At 42.3% G+C, this 15,083-nt stretch overlaps 1 protein-coding gene and 1 pseudogene across 2 annotated transcripts in view; both read left to right on the forward strand.

Moving 5' to 3' along the window:
• Nucleotides 1-15,083, forward strand: part of mafa (MAF bZIP transcription factor a) — a 99,707-nt gene that overhangs the window by 51,014 nt on the left and 33,610 nt on the right. The window lies entirely within an intron of this gene.
• Nucleotides 7,215-8,184, forward strand: LOC132887633 (heat shock cognate 71 kDa protein-like; annotated as a pseudogene).

The raw sequence follows: 15,083 nt of genomic DNA on the forward strand, positions 1-15,083 counted from the left end.
AGAAATATAGAGACACAGGTTCATTTCCTGTCACTGTGCACATGCTTTCCTGAACTTCGGTGAGGTCAAGTGTGTGTGTGTGTGTGTGTGTGTGTGTGTGTGTGTGTGTGTGTGTGTACATGTGTGTACGTGTCTAAGAAACTATCTGTAACTGATGCAGGAGTGTGACAGTGTCTCAGTCTGGGGCTTGTTTGCAGAAAGTGCTGGAGTCAATGGTGTGAGATTGATGTGTTTGTGGTCAACACTTTCACTGCTCTTACTTCATACTGACCAACACTGCTGAGTGATGAACTCTCCTCCCACACACACACACACACACACTGAAGACACCTCATACCTTGTAAATAAACAACTCGAACAGTTTTTCTCAGCTCCCTGAAGTTGATTATTTTCCTATGACTGCATGTCCCAGCTGGAGTGTTTTATTCCTGTTATACCGCAGCGATTTCCCAACGATCACACGTTACGCCTGCTTTGAGAGGCATTTACATAATTTCAAGGTCAGTTCCTGCCATCATTTACATGATAGCAGCGATAAACAATCACCAGGACAGGCATTTTCTTTTCCTTTTTCCATTCAGGAAAACATGCGGGATGCAAACGTTTGCACTCAACTTCAACAAACCTTCTTCGGAACATTAAGAAGATTCAGTGTGTACAGTGGTGCTTGAAAGTTTGTGAACCCTTTAGAATGTTCTATATTTCTGCATAAATATGACCTAAAACATCATCAGATTTTCACACAAGTCCTAAAAGTAGATAAAGAGAACCCAGTTAAACAAATGAGACAAAAATATTATACTTGCTCATTTATTTATTGAGGAAAATGATCCAATATTACATATCTGTGAGTGGCAAAAGTATGTGAACCTCTAGGATTAGCAGTTAATTTGAAGGTGAAATTAGAGTCTGGTGTTTTCAATCAATGGGATGACAATCAGGTGTGAGTGGGCACCCTGTTTTATTTAAAGAACAGGGATCTATCAAAGTCTGATCTTCACAACACATGTTTGTGGAAGTGTATCATGGCACGAACAAAGGAGATTTCTGAGGACCTCAGAAAAAGCGTTGTTGATGCTCATCAGGCTGGAAAAGGTTACAAAACCATCTCTAAAGAGTTTGGACTCCACCAATCCACAGTCAGACAGATTGTGTACAAATGGAGGAAATTCAAGACCATTGTTATCCTCCTCAGGGGTGGTTGACCAATAAAGATCACTCCAAGAGTAAGGCGTGTAATAGTCAGCGAGGTCACAAAGGACCCCAGGGTAACTTCTAAGCAACTGAAGGCCTCTCTCACATTGGCTAATGTTAATGTTCATGAGTCCACCATCCGGAGAACACTAAACAACAATGGTGTGCATGGCAGGGTTGCAAGGAGAAAGCCACTGCTCTCCAAAAAGAACACTGCTGCTCATCTGCAGTTTGCTAAAGATCACGTGGACAAGCCAGAAGGCTATTGGAAAAATGTTTTGTGGATGGATGAGACCAAAATAGAACTTTTTGCTTTAAATGAGAAGCGTTATGTTTGGACAAAGGAAAACACTGCATTCCAGCATAAGAACCTTATCCCATCTGTGAAACATGGTGGTGGTAGTATCATGGTTTGGGCCTGTTCTGCTGCATCTGGGCCAGGACGGCTTGCCATCATTGATGGAACAATGCATTCTAAATTACACCAGTGAATTCTAAAGGAAAATGTCAGGACATCTGTCCATGAACTGACTCTCAAGAAAAGGTGGGTCATGCAGCAAGACAACGACCCTAAGCACACAAGTTGTTCTACCAAAGAATGGTTAAAGAAGAATAAAGTTAATGTTTTGGAATGGCCAAGTCAAAGTCCTGACCTTAATCCAATGGAAATGTTGTGGAAGGACCTGAAGCGAGCAGTTCATGTGAGGAAACCCACCAACATTCCAGAGCTGAAGCTGTTCTGTACGGAGGAACGGGCTAAAATTCCTCCAAGCCGGTGTGCAGGACTGATCAACAGTTACCGCAAACGTTTAGTTGCAGTTATTGCTGCACAAGGGGGTCACACCAGATACTGAAAGCAAAGGTTCACATACTTTTGCCGCTCACAGATATGTAATATTGGATCATTTTCCTCAATAAATAAATGACCAAGTATAATATTTTTGTCTCATTTGTTTAACTGGGTTCTCTTTATCTACTTTTCGGACTTGCGTGAAACTCTGATGATGTTTTAGGTAATAGTTATGCAGAAATATAGAAAATTCTAAAGGGTTCACAAACTTTCAAGCACCACTGTATCACCAGCTCCGGCTCCATCTTGGGACGTCCTGAAAACACAAGCATTTGTGTGTCAGAGACATAAACAGGACACGATGTCTTTCAAAAGTTGAACTTCCTGTTTAAGCCTTGCAACTGTAACAGAAAAAGCTCAAAATGCGCAAATGGCGGTAAAATCATTGAAATATTTGACAACATTGTTAATCTACAATCACTTATGACCTTTGAGCCTGAAAAACATCTTTCTGGAACGACACGACATGACATTCGTACGTTAATCGGTTTCCTGACGTCTCACGTTCGACCCACGTATTTGTAGTTTATGTGTAAAAGTGTAACACACACAGCCCACCTAGATCTCGCCCTCCACCATGTGTAAAGGAGTATAATCGCGCATCTCCTTGGCCCGCCGTGTACACAGTGTGTGTGATCTGTAAATAGCCGAGCCTGAAAGGCTCTCCACTGTGCGTGTGTCTATTTTAGCCCTCACACAGGAAATCAGGCCACAATCCCATTTCCCCGAGCCCGAAGCTGAAAACATGAGCCCAGATCACATGGATGCAAACATCCAAATATACCATAGAACCCAGCATCCCACATCCACTTCCAGCCACGTGGGCGGATGAGCAGCACTGACACCGAGACCGCGTCCGGTGGGCGCATCAAGGTCGCTCGTGACTAAAGAGCGGGAAATGATTCAGATAAATGTGATCCAGCTAAAAACATTTCTGATAAAATTGATTCAGATAAAAATAAATTCAACTAATAATGATTCAGATAAAAATGAATCATATAAAAATGATTTAGCTCAAAAGAATTCAGATGAAAACGATTCATATAAAATTGATTCAGATAAAAGTGATTCAGATTTTAAAAAATGAATCAGTGAATAATGATTCAGATAAATGAATCAGATAAAAATGATTTAGCTAAAAATAATTCAGGTGAAAACAATCAGGCCTGAGTTTCCCAAAAGCATCGTAGCACAAAGATCATTGTTAAATGGTAGAGCGAGCATCACAATGAACACACTCTCTCCTAGTTAAGATGCTCTTAATGTTAAGAGGTTTTTGGGAAACCCACCCCAGATAGATATGATTCAGATGAAAATGATTCGTATACAATCAATTCAGATAAGATTGATTCAGATAAAAGCAATTAAACTAATAATGATTCAGGTAAAAATGAATCAGATAAAAATCTTTCAGCCAAAAATAATTCAAATTAAAACAATTCACATAAAATTAGTTTATATAAAAAAATCGAGACAATACTAATTCAGATTAATTCAGCTAAAATGATTCAGATTTAAAAAAAAAAGCTCCAATGCGAGAGTTCCTCTTAATGACACTGTGTCACTAAAGAGAAAAAGATTAATTTGCTTCATGACTATGCACTTAAAGCTTGAATAAGTAATTTATTCTCGAAGCATTTTTTGTTTTATTTCTTGAAACCCCAACAGCAATGAAAAATCAAATGCAATAAAAATGTCATCTGTGACAGTCACAGGGTTGTAAAAATCCCATCTAATCATTTTATTCCGTCCAAATGAAATGACTGAATGGCCTGACTGTGTACCTGTGTGCACGCTGCCCCTGCACATGATTGCAATCTTCCACAAGGATGACAGACATTTTTGCTAAAGCTAGCAAGCTAATCAAAAGCTATGCGTGCTAACAATTGGCATGTTCATTGTTTACATTGATAATGATAACGTTAGTTTTTTTTTTCTTACATGTGAATGAGGGATGAGGTAGTTGGATAAGATAATGATGTGCTATACTAAGCTCCTCCCCAACACTCTTTCTTGTCAGGCAGTGGTCAGGTAGTAATCAGGCAGTGGTCAGGTAGTAATCAGGCAGTGGACAGGCAGTAATCAGGCAGTGGTCAGGCAGAAATCAGGCAGTGGTCAGGCAGAAATCAGGCAGTGGTCAGGCAATAATCAGGCAGTAATCAAGCAGTGGTCAGGCAGTAGTCAGGTAGTAATCAGGCAGTGGTCAGGCAGAAATCAGGCAGTGGTCAGGCATTAATCAGGCAGTAATCAAGCAGTGGTCAGGCATTAATCAGGCAGTGGTCAGGCATTAATCAGGCAGTGGTCAGGTAGAAGTCAGGCAGTAATCAGGCAGAAGTCAGGCAGTAATCAGGCAGTGGTCAGGCAGTAGTAGTCAGGCAGTGGTCAGGCAGTAATCAGGCAGTGGTCAGGCAGTAATCAGGCAGTGGTCAGGCAGTAATCAGGCAGTGGTCAGGCAGTGGTCAGGCAGAAATCAGGCAGTGGTCAGGCAGAAATCAGGCAGTGGTCGGGGCAGAAATCAGGCAGTGGTCAGGCAGAAATCAGGCAGTAATCAGGCAGTGGTCAGGCAGAAATCAGGCAGTGGTCAGGCAGAAATCAGGCAGTGGTCAGGCACAAATCAGGCAGTGGTCAGGCAGTGGTCAGGGCAGAAATCAGGCAGTGGTCAGGCAGTAGTAGTCAGGCAGTGGTCAGGCAGAAATCAGGCAGTGGTCAGGGCAGAAATCAGGCAGTGGTCAGGCAGTAGTAGTCAGGCAGTGGTCAGGCAGTAATCAGGCAGTGGTCAGGCAGTGGTCAGGCAGTAGTAGTCAGGCAGTGGTCAGGCAGTGGTCAGGCAGTAGTAGTCAGGCAGTGGTCAGGCATTAATCAGGCAGTGGTCAGGCAGTAATCAGGCAGTAATCAGGCAGTGGTCAGGCAGTAATCAGGCAGTGGTCAGGCAGTAATCAGGCAGTGGTCAGGCAGTGGTCAGGCAGAAATCAGGCAGTGGTCAGGCAGAAATCAGGCAGTGGTCAGGCAGAAATCAGGCAGTGGTCAGGCAGAAATCAGGCAGTGGTCAGGCAGTGGTCAGGGCAGAAATCAGGCAGTGGTCAGGCAGTAGTAGTCAGGCAGTGGTCAGGCAGTAATCAGGCAGTGGTCAGGCAGTGGTCAGGCAGTAGTAGTCAGGCAGTGGTCAGGCAGTGGTCAGGCAGTAGTAGTCAGGCAGTGGTCAGGCATTAATCAGGCAGTGGTCAGGCAGTAATCAGGAAGTAATCAGGCAGTGGTCAGGCAGTAATCAGGCAGTGGTCAGGGAGTAATCAGGCAGTGGTCAGGCAGAAATCAGGCAGTAATCAGGCAGTGGTCAGGCAGAAATCAGGCAGTGGTCAGGCAGAAATCAGGCAGTGGTCAGGGCAGAAATCAAGCAGTGGTCAGGCAGTAGTAGTCAGGCAGTGGTCAGGCAGTAATCAGGCAGTAGTAGTCAGGCAGTGGTCAGGCAGTAGTAGTCAGGCAGTGGTCAGGCAGTAATCAGACAGTGGTCAGGCAGTGGTCAGGCATTAATCAGGCAGTAATCAGGCAGTGGTCAGGCAGTGCACGTTCATGTGTTTTGGAGGACTGGCTTTGGAGGGAGGGCTGAAGTGAGGGGGTGGGATTTTACAGTTGGATACTTTGATAATTATCAAGCTTGCTCTTACGCTGGAACAATGGCTGATAGAGGACCACTTTGGTTCTACACGGAACCTTTAAAAGAACGCTTATCGAACCTTGTGTGTTATTTTTCCACATGTAACATTTAAACACAGTTTATTTCCATGTGTGTTTCACACATACAGTATTATTATGCCACACATATTTACTTGTGTACTATTTTTCAATGTATTTTTTTAATAATTTATGCTAACACAATGACCTGCACTCGGTTCTATCAAGAGAGAGACAGAGAGAGAGAAAGAGAGAGAGAGAAAGAGAGAGAGTGATGTCACCGCTATCTAGCAGGACAGCCGTACAGTCCTCATGCCGAGCTCATGGACACGACGGTGGCGTACACACAGTTCTTCACAGTGAGCCGGATTGTGTGTGATGCACAGCTCTCTGTGGCCTCGTAATATCATTTGAGTGAGAGATAAATTTGCCTCTGTGCCGCTGCCTGAGATTGTAATTACACTCGCAGCGATGTGTTTTTACAGGCTGCTTAACTGAGGGAAATTATCTGCCCCAAACCAAACACAATTAATGATGCTACTTTGCCAGTGTACTCAAGAAAAAAAAAAAAAAAACATTGTAATGACATTTAGCGGGAAATTGGCTCCTGTTGTAATGTAAGAGACTGAGGTTAGTGAAAGTGTGTGCTTCGCTGCCTTGGTGTGTGTGTGAGACAACAAAGGACGTACGGAGAAAACAGTTGATAAAGCACACTGTGGGTGTTCAAGAGTGTTTAAAGGCAGAATGATCAGCTAAAAGAATGGGTGTTAAAACCAACAGCAGTTAAACAAACACAACATACCAAAAAAAAGTAGAAAGATAGTTGATTACCAAGTCTCGGTCTTACTTCAGTGTTTAATCGCATGTGGATTCTGTAGATTTGTACCTAAAAGCTGCTGTTGAGATCATAAGGACCGTCCTGTTGCTCATCTCAGGACTCTCGTTCACAAGGGGCCTTATTCAGACATGTTCTAAGTTTGTGAAATTGTTTATATCAGTATTCAGACCTCATATTATTCCCTGACATGCTTTCATAAATTTTGCAAATTTTTTAATTGAAGAAAAAAAAAAGCCTTGGTTCTTTTTTTTCGCATGATATGAAAACCCTACAGTAAAAACCAGGCTGATTTTTCGACTGTACCTTTAGACATTAAATATGCAAATCACTTCACTCTGATTGGCTCGCATCCTTAAACCAGAATTCCATCCACACCCATGGAATTATTGAAACAAATATTCCTGAAACTATTTCCATTTAATATTCCCACAGTTTGTGTGCTCGGTCACATAAACCAAAACCGGCTAAGCTAACTTGCCAAGCTAACCTGAACTAGCAACAGCTAACAGCCTGAAGAGGTGCAAAAGAACCCTGGGTGATGATTAGTGCTTACGGGAGTCACCTCAGTGCATGGTGGTTGACAAATTGAGCAAAATCATCCAACAGACAGGTACCGTCTGAGTACAGCTTCAGCGTCCATTGGCTCCTGCTAATTTTGTAATCATGTCTAACGGACCAGCTGTTGGCATTCATCTAAAGACCACCTACTCCTGTGTTGGAGTCTTCCAGCATGGCAAAGTTGAAATTCTTACCAATGACCAAGGAAACAGGACCACACACCAAGTTACATGGCTTTCACTGATACTGAAAGGCTGATTGGTGATGCAGCCAAGAACCAAGTGGCCATGAACCCCACCAACATGCCAAACATCTGACTGGCAGAAAGTTTGACGATTCCATCGTTCAGTCTGACATGAAACATTGGCCTTTCAAGGTCGTCAGTGATGGTGGACGTCCCAAGGTAGAGGTAGAATACAAAGGAGAGTCCAAAAATGTCTACCCTGAGGAAATCTCCTCCATGGTGTTGGTGAATATGAAGGAAATTGCTGAAGCCTACCTTGGAAAGTCTGTCAGAAAGGTTGTTATAACAGTACCAGCTTACTTCAACAACTCTCAGGGTCAAGACACAAAAGACGCTAGCACTATTTCTGGTGGCGGCACGGTGGTGTAGTGGTTAGCGCTGTCCCCTCACAGCAAGAAGGTCCGGGTTCGAGCCCCGTGGCCGGCGAGGGCCTTTCTGTGCGGAGTTTGCATGTTCTCCCCGTGTCCGCGTGGGTTTCCTCCGGGTGCTCCGGTTTCCCCCACAGTCCAAAGACATGCAGGTTAGGTTAACTGGTGACTCTAAATTGAGCGTAGGTGTGAATGTGAGTGTGAATGGTTGTCTGTGTCTATGTGTCGGCCCTGTGATGACCTGGCGACTTTTCCAGGGTGTACCCCGCCTTTCACCCGTAGTCAGCTGGGATAGGCTCCAGCTTGCCTGCGACCCTGTAGAACAGGATAAAGCGGCTAGAGATAATGAGATGAGACTATCTCTGGTCTAAATGTACTGCAAATTATTGAGAAGCCTATTGCTGCTGCTATTGCCGATTGCCAGGGAGTTGCTAATTACTCCAATACTGTTCAGATAATGTAGCCAAGCAAACTGCATATGTCAAGCTACATGTTTTCAAAATTTAACATCATGGAGAGAATGTTAACGTTAGCTGAGCGGCTCATGTTCCCTGAGGGCTTTGACTGGTCATGCAGGCGAACTGGGGTTTAGTCCAAAAGGCGGAATTTGCTACAGTATCCAGTACAGTGTTTGTGGACTGGTGAACAAGTTCAATAGAGTTGGCACGGCTGCATCTTCTTGATTCAGATTGCGATTGGAGGTCATACGCTAATGAAGGGTGGGGGAAAAAACGAGAGGAGGTTCTAGGTAAGAAACATGCACCGGTCTTTTGTAACTGGTCTGTTTTCTTTCTATGTCCTTTACAGACTGGGAAAGTAAGAGTCCAGTGTGAGAGGCCGAGTATGTCCACAAGTCATGTCATATTTCATGTCATATCCATTTTAAAGTCACTAATTAGGAATACACAACTGAATCGAAGAGTCCCCAGGAGGTGATGGGTTCCATTTTGGGTCAAGATTTCTTCCTTGTGTCGTCTCAGGGAGGTTGCGTCACAGATGTCACCTCTGGGATGTTCATTAGGGATTGAAATCTGAAATCTACATCCAGGTTCCTGTTCCAGGTTCCATGCTGTGTTGTGACAATACCTCATGTTTAAAACAAAACACAGGTAAGCTAAAGAGTTTGAATATAAAGTTCTAAAGTGCTAAGATTAGTTGTATAGTTGTATTAACAAAATCTATAAACAGGTGAAATGATGAAGGATCTTCTTAATAGTCTCTAAAATATTACTTCACACATGAGAGGTGACTTTCACAAATGCTACCGAAAAAAAATCTTGAGCTTTTCAGGTCACTCAACAACAAATTGCTACATATTAGCATTAGCATGGCTCGATATTATCCCAATGAGCCACTGTGGAGCAGTTTCCGTGCTGCTGGAAAGAAAGAAAATGGCAAAGGAACAACGATGGCTTTCAGGCAGAATGAGGGTTTGGCAGCAAGATGCTGCGCTATTAGCCAGTGCTAACAGTTTTATCACGAGGAAATAAATGGTGCGGTGCACAAGTCTGAGCAGCATTAGCGCTGTACCGCCCTGACGGTCTGATAGCTGTGAGCCAAAAATCTGAAAGTGCCACACTTTATCTCATTAAGCCGCAATAATGATGGTTGCTAGCACTGACGACGTGCAATGACCACAGAGTTATATCTCTGATTTACTCGGTCATAACTAATTTGTTACCATAGTAACCATGTCAAACCATTTGGTCGTTTATTTTTGAAATTTATTGTCTTCAAACTGATCCAATTCTGGTTGTTGGAGCCATGCTAGGCGAATTCATCAACTTAGGGACTTTGAAGGGACTTTTTTTCTTGGTTTCTAACCCGAGCCATCAGTCTTTTGCGTTGATGTTTCGCTCGCCTCCATTCTGTTCTGCATGCCCACGCTGAGTTCTGTGATTCAGCAATTAGAAGAGAAACTCCAGCAGCAAAACCGCAACAAATAATCACTTAGTTCCCACTGAAATTTACATCTGTTCCCAGTTACTAGCCTCAAACCCTGAAAGGATCGAGAGCGCTCAATAAAAGAGATTTACAAAAGAAAAAGAAAAAAAGAAACATGGGAAAATATGGTGTCTTACAGCCCATAAAAGAGCTTTGTGGTCCTGAACCTTTAGAGGAGTCTTTTATACGAGATGGTCTCGTTTGACATTTTATAGTTTTCTGTGGTATGAATCATTACATTGTGTTATGAATGTTCGTGACCCAGAAGAGACGAAATGGAGGCTTGTAAGGTCTCAAGACATTTGTTCGCTGGCATTCGGTTTGAGTCGAACATGAACTGAGGGGGCATTTTAGGGAAATCCCTCTGATGGGTCGCGTCATAATGATAACCTGATCATGTACGATAGTGCTGCAGAATTCTCAAATCTGATTGGTCAGAAGGTGTTGATTAATTTTTCGAAAATGGCATTTTCGATGACCGAAGTGCAGCTGAAAATCACAGGTTCATACCGTATTAAAGCGAGACGGCCTTTCGATTTCATAAAATCTATGAAATTTAATTCCGTCTGAAATGTGGTCATTGTGATATATGGTTATTTCTGTAATATCTCACAAAATATCAGGCCATTCTGTGGCTGGGAAGTTATTTAATTTGAAAGGATTAAAGCAAATAATGTGCATGAAATCGCTCGCTTTGCGCAGTCAAGCAGACAGAGGAAGTCCGTGTGTGTGTGTGCGCATGCGCAGGTTTACCTTTGACATCATTCTTTCGCTAAACGAACAGCTGATCACACCGAGGTGCTCGCTGAGCGCCGATATTTATTAGTTTGGTCCTGCGTTTCCTTTCCTTCATATATAACATAACGTCTTTTCTTCTCGCTTTCTTTCCGTTACTGTAGTCGGTCTTTCACATTTCATTTGCACACTCACGTCCTACATTTTTCTCTCCTGTTTCAAATTTGTATCCCACAATGCCTTGCGTGAACGGGGAAAGCCCAGCACGTGATGTGATGCATGACGTAGTATCTTGTATTGGGTCATGGTGAAGCAGGAAAAAATAGCGGAGAATTTCAGGCCACATGGCCCTATTCTATTATTCTATTAAAAAAAACTAATAAAATTGGAAGTCTGTGATTCGAATTCAGTAGCTTTCGGTCCACTAAACAAAAATAATCAGATGTTGTGGATTTTTTTTTTTTTTAATGACCTGCATTTGAAAAATCTGAAAGGCAGTCTAGCTTTAATGTGCTCATTGCGTTTCCATAGTAATGTCTTATTCACAGGAGAATTCAATGGATTAAAAAAACGTAATTGTAAAAAAAAAATTGTAAGGAGATGTTTCTTTAACTTTTCATTTACGGAAGGAGTCTCCAGTGGATCAGGTTTTAGGTAAAGTTTTTCCAACATCTTCAGGACAAAATTGTTACATTTTGTATTCATTCATTTACACTACTGTTCAAAAGTTTGGGGTCACCCAGACAATTTTGTGTTTTCCATGAAAAGTCACACTTTTATTTACCACCATAAGTTGTAAAATGAATAGAAAATATAGTCGAGACATTTTTTTCTGGCCATTTTGAGCATTTAATCGACCCCACAAATGTGATGCTCCAGAAACTCAATCTGCTCAAAGGAAGGTCAGTTTTATAGCTTCTCTAAAGAGCTCAACTGTTTTCAGCTGTGCTAACATGATTGTACAAGGGTTTTCTAATCATCCATTAGCCTTCTGAGGCAATGAGCAAACACATTGTACCATTAGAACACTGGAGTGAGAGTTGCTGGAAATGGGCCTCTATACACCTATGGAGATATTGCACCAAAAACCAGACATTTGCAGCTAGAATAGTCATTTACCACATTAGCAATGTATAGAGTGGATTTCTGATTAGTTTAAAGTGATCTTCATTGAAAAGAACAGTGCTTTTCTTTCAAAAATAAGGACATTTCAAAGTGACCCCAAACTTTTGAACGGTAGTGTATTTCCTTTCCAAGATAGTGACAAAAAGAATGGCAGGTGATGGAATGATCGTTTATAGCTACTATAACATACAGGAACAGGAGCTAACTTGTTTTGCAAACATTAGATGTAACAATAAACAGATAAAAAGTGACAAATTGCTATTGTACTGTATAAGAGGAATAAAACACATCCTGATGCATCATTTCAGGAAAATCAATGACTTCCATGTATGAAGACTACACGATTTTTGATTATTTTCCTATAACCGCATGACATGAAGTGTTTTATTCCTGACAAATGCAAATTTGAGGATGAAATATGACTTATTTTCAACATTTGTTTATTATCCCAATGAAGATCTTTCATTGAGATCATTATCAAACACGGCTAAATAACTATAACGCTAAATTAACGTGTTCCTGCATGCGTATGTTTTTTTTTTTTCACTGCATGTCACTTAGCGATGCCTGGTTTCAACCTGCAACCTTATGTCTCATTTCTTGTATCTGAGCAATTGACCAGCTTATTGCAGATGATGTGTGATCCTCCATCATCTCCTCAGTTTTCTAGCAGAGAATATAAATTCTTTAACACTTTAATTCACAGACCACGCTCCTGAAGCCTTGTTTTGTTTTTTTTCTTTTTGTCTTGTGAGATGTCATGCATGTCTTGGCCTTTGCCGCCACGTACCGTAATCAGGCAGCGTGAAGGATCCGGACAATCCATCAGCACCTCCAGTGGTGAACTGTTACTATTAAAGTTGGGACTTGAGCTCAGCCAAAACTGAGCCAGATACCAAAAAACGCAACAGGGTAAAGGATTTTGTAAGGGATTAGCGTCAGGCTGCCAGGTCGCTCCGTTGTGTGTAGCTGTCGATGCTGATTTTAAAAGTAACTCAGTAAACTACACAGGGAAATGAATACTTAAGTCTGAGTGAAAAATACTGTAGTGAGCGTGCGGCGTGGAAGAAGAGTCTGGAGACAGAAATTTTAGTTTCTCAGTTGTTAGTCTGTGCTACTTGCGCTTGATAGATAGCACTGATTTGATCACTTTATTAGCATTCGCTAACACTACTGATGAACGCTACACCGGCTGGAAGGTGACTTCACTGCTGACTTGCAAGTAAGCTCACGTTGACCTTCGAGAGGGCTGAGGGCGATACATTTTTGGTCCCTCCCACTATAAATCAAAATCTGATTGGTTAATCACTTCCTACATAAATATACACTGCCATGGCCTTCTGTCTCAGCGATGAAGTCCTAACCAATGAGCGAGCAGCTCTAAACTCTTCTCAGCCTGGAGACAACAAACAAAACAATCTCGCTAGATACGTAGTGGATGTTCATTATGTCTAACTATTACAAATATTTTAAGTTCGTTTCTTAGACAAGGATATTTTTTAAGCTTGTTACCTCGTTAACAGTTTCAGCGAGAATCTCCCGCCTTCTTCGGTGACTGTTTCTGAAGAAGGCGGGAGATTCTTGCCGAAACTGTTAACGAGGTAACAAGCTTAAAAAATATCCTTGTCTAAGAAACGAACTTAAAATATTTATATATATATAATCTCGCTAGATAACTTGATTTTAATGTTTTCAGGACAGTAACCCTTTCATTTCTGAAGCACATTTGATAGAAAATGAGGCCGAATTAGAAGAGAATAGTTATCATGAACTTCTAAAAGAATGAAAGAAATTAAATATAACATTCGAAATGCTGATATGTTTGGGCTTCTCTGAAGACCTGGAAGGCGCTGACGGTTCCCGTCTGGGCGTCTCTTTGACATGCAGACGCACCTGGAGTTCTCATGATAAAGATCAACAGAGTGGGAATAAGCATGTAGAAATGACCTTTAATTCATTTCTTTTCTTTTTTTAGTGCTTTCTTTGTCTTCCTGTTTTGTGGTGTTTACTCAAAACATTTAAATGTCTTGGAATGGCCTAATCAAAGTGCAGCCCTTGAAAATCTGTGGCGTAACTTTGATTGCCATACACCAACGCAACCCATCTAACCTGAAGGAGTTGGAGCAGTTTTGCCTTGAGGAATGGGCAAAAATCCCAGTGGCTAGATGTGCTAAGCTAATAGAGACACACCCCAAGAGACTTGCTGCTGTAACTGCAGCAAAAGGTGGATCTACAAAGTATTGACTTTGGTGGGGGGGGTGAATACGTATGCACACTCCAGATTTCTGTTTTTTTTTTCATCTAAATTATTGTTTATGTCACAATAAAGCAACAATTTTCACCTTTAAAGTTGAGGCATTGTTGTGTAAATCAAATGGTGCGAATCCTCCAAAAATCCATTTTAATTCCAGCTTGTAATGCAACAAAACAGGGCAAACACAAAGGGGGATGAATACTTTTGCAAGACACTGTATGTACTATATAACATCAACAACTATCTCTCTCACACACACACACACACACACACACACACACACACACAGAAATAGCAAATCAAGACACTGTGCACTTTATCACAGTCTCACTTGGTTAAGTCTCTCGGTTTAAAGCTAAACTTCCTCTGAAACGTGTAATGTGTTCATATCGAAGTGTTTGTGAAGTGTTTTTTTCTGATGTAATGGGGCTAATTTGTGAGGCCCTGCTCACACTACAGCTCACAATGGGTTTGCAAAGACTCATCTCATCTCATTATCTGTAGCCGCTTTATCCTGTTCTACAGGGTCGCAGGCAAGCTGGAGCCTATCCCAGCTGACTACGGGCGAAAGGCGGGGTACACCCTGGACAAGTCGCCAGGTCATCACAGGGCTGACACATAGACACAGACAACCATTCACACTCACATTCACACCTACGCTCAATTTAGAGTCACCAGTTAACCTAACCTGCATGTCTTTGGACTGTGGGGGAAACCGGAGCACCCGGAGGAAACCCACGCGGACACGGGGAGAACATGCAAACTCCGCACAGAAAGGCCCTCGCCGGCCACGGGGCTCGAACCCGGACCTTCTTGCTGTGAGGCGACAGCGCTAACCACTACACCACCGTGCCGCCTGTTTGCAAAGACTCGGCGATGAAAAATTCATCGAATCACCACTAATCGTGCGATCCACAATGAATGTTCTCCGAGCTTCGCAAGTTGTTTTTGGGTGTGTCTCCACCTCATGAGTGACCAAAAATGGCACAAAAAAATGCAATGAAATTTGCTGGTGATGTTTTTAATCGGTGAACTAAACAGCAAAGAATCGCAGATGGGTTTGGGAATACTTCCCAAAGCTCGGGCCAACTTCGCCAAGCCTCTTGTCTTGAATCCATGTCCCTGATGCGACACAGCGGCGAGGTGTTGCCTAACCTTCGCCAAGGTTTCAAGAGTGCATTTACATTCGGTGATCTTTCTCCAAAAGGTTCATGAATATTCAACAACTGTTTGGTGACGGTTAGATGACACGTTCATGATCATCGCTGATTGGTTGGTGCTGATGTTGAAATCGACTGAGCGAA

Source organism: Neoarius graeffei, chromosome 6 (assembly GCF_027579695.1).
Source record: "Neoarius graeffei isolate fNeoGra1 chromosome 6, fNeoGra1.pri, whole genome shotgun sequence".
NCBI classification, from domain to species: domain Eukaryota; kingdom Metazoa; phylum Chordata; class Actinopteri; order Siluriformes; family Ariidae; genus Neoarius; species Neoarius graeffei.